Genomic DNA, 2,721 nt, shown 5'->3' with positions numbered 1-2,721 from the left:
AAGGACTGATCCAGAGACGGAGAGGCATTGATTGGACTGTCGGGCTTTGGAGGGAGGGTAAGGGAGGGTGGCGGTAAGGGGGAAAGATCAACCAAAAGACTTATATGCAGGCATATAGGCCTAACCAATGGACACGGACAACGTGGGGGCGGGGGGGATAGAGGGTAACGTGGGGACAAGGACACATATGTAATATCTTAATCAATAAAAAATATATTTAAAAAAAACACACACACAACAGAAAACAAGTGTTGGGGAGATTGTGGAAAATCCGTAACCTTTATGGACTGCTGATGAGACTAACATGGGTACACCACCTTGGAAAACAGTATGAGGGGGAAGGGTTCCTCAAAAGGTTCAAAATGTAATTACCATATGCAATTCCACTTCTTGGTTATAAAAGCAGGGTCTCGGAGATATTTGTACCCCATATTCATTCCAACATTATTCACAGTAAACAACAACATGAGAGCAACCCAAGAACTCATAGACAGATGAATGGATAAGCAAAATGTACATACATACAATGGGTTATTCAGCTTGAAAAGGGGAGGAAATTCTGCAATATGCTACAATATGGATGACCCTTGAGGATATTAATCTAAGTATAATAAGTCATATCATACCATTATATGAGGTACATAGAGAAGTCAAATTCAGAGAAAGGGGAACCGTGGTTACCAGAGGCTAAGGGAAATGGGGAATGGGAAGTTATGATTTAACAAGAGGGCCAGTGCACAAATTCATGCACCGGTGGGGTCCAGCCCCAATTGCGATGGATCAGGACTGGGCCTGTCGGAAGGAGGCAGCGGAGGTTGGTTAGCCAGCCGCCCTGATCGGGGCCAATCAGGGCCAGGCCATCTGGGGGTGAGGGGCTGCGGGCAACTGGCCGGCAGGCCCTGCCCCCAATTGGGATGGGGGTAGCCAATTGGGGGTCAGCGGCTGGAGGGGCTGTGGGAGATTGGTCAGCCAGCCCCACCCCCGATTGGTGTGTGGGGGGCAGCAATCAGGGCAGAGCTGGCTGGGGGGAGGGACCGCCAGTGGATGGGGTGGCGGGGGCTAGGGAGAGGAGCTGCAGGCAGTTGGCCAGCCAACGCTGCCCCTGATCTGGGTTGGGGGGCAGATCTTGGGTGGGGCCGGATGGGGGAGGGGCTGTGGGAGGTTGGCTGCCAGCCCCACCCCCAGATCCGGCCAGCTGGCCGCAGTGGATGGCGTTCTGGTTGTTACAGCTTCCTGGTCGCTAGCTTTATATATATAGAAGAGTGTCATAGGTCCTTGACTAGCAGTGAGAACTTAATGAACGTCACAGAATTCTGACTGGGAAGAAGCCTTATGAATGTGAAAAATGTAGAAAAGCCTTTAAAAGCCATTCTTGTATTACTGTAATGAGAGACTTCATTCTGAAGAGAAACCTTACAAATTCATAGCATGCACAAGCGCCTGTACCCACAGCTCAAAATTTACTATCAGAAGCTTTTATAATGGTGGGAGCCTTACGCTGCAGAAAACGTGAGAACGCTCCTGGCTGGCTGTCAATGTCACCCTCTCTGTGCTGTAACAATCGCATCTAACCCCTTCCTCTCCCAGGTCGCCCCGCAGGCCCCTGGAGCTTCTGTTCAGTAGTTTGGAATTTTACTAATGTTGTCACTGACATCAGAATTTGGCAATCATATTGCTTTATAGTCATGAAGTAGGCAGACTACCATACAAGTTTTCATGCTGGAGTCTATAGTTTTTAATGAGTATTAATTTTTGGAATATAATAAATTGGCTTGTGTACTTTATAACTGGAATGAAAACAAAAAACACATACACCGAGAATTTGGGTACACAGGTCCCAATCTTCCTTCTCCACCATGGAGAAAAGAACGCTCACATGAAACCCAACAGCCTGGACTCTTCTGGCTTCCCCGACTTGCCCGCTGAGGAGGCCCGGGCCTGGGCCACAGTGACATCCTGCGGGCGGCAGAAAACTGATTTCCCTCCACAGACGGCCTGGCGCTTCTCAAACTCGCAAGTGCGCATGGGATCGGGCGGGGTCTTGCTGACGCGCAGATTCCGACACAGCGGGTCGGGGTGAGGCCAACCTCTGCATTTCGGCCCGACAGAGGAACGCTCCCTTCCCACCATGGCGCCCCAGGCCCGCCTGCACGCGGGGCGGGACACACCGCTGCCCTCCCTCCGCTTCATGACCCAACCGCGAGCAAACTCAGGGTCAGCTCCTCCGTTTCCTTGTCCTCAGCTCAGGAGAACCTTATTCTCTCTGCACCTGTGTCAAATGGTCTCGACTGAAAAAATGAAGATAGTTTCTGCTTCCGAGCAGCTTACAAGTTTGAGACGCTAGGTACACGCTATTGCCCTTTCTCCCCTCCTCGCTGGGCAAAGGGCCCGGATTCCCGTTAGCCTCCGGGGCTCCAATCCAGATCTGACCCTTTCGCTCTTCTCTGAGGCCTGCGGCGAGCCACTCAACTTCCCGAGCCTCAGGGTCCTCAACTTCAAGACGGGCTTAAACACCGCACCTACTTCTCCAAGGGGTCGCAGGCACAAGAGGTGCCGCCCGTGAAGAAGGGTCCGGCACTCAGTCAGTCATCGACAGACGACGCCCCTGACGAGGAAGAGCGACAGTATCCCCGGCAGACGGCGCTCCCCGCGCGGCTGCCGGTCCGCGGCGCCAGTTCCCCGCTCCTTCCCGGCCGCGCGCCCCCTCCTCTGAGCCGCTCC

This window comes from Myotis davidii, unplaced genomic scaffold (assembly GCF_000327345.1).
Source record: "Myotis davidii unplaced genomic scaffold, ASM32734v1 scaffold315, whole genome shotgun sequence".
NCBI classification, from domain to species: Eukaryota; Metazoa; Chordata; class Mammalia; order Chiroptera; family Vespertilionidae; genus Myotis; species Myotis davidii.
The sequence above is the reverse complement of the archived record's forward strand: the minus strand, read 5'-3'. Positions refer to the sequence as shown.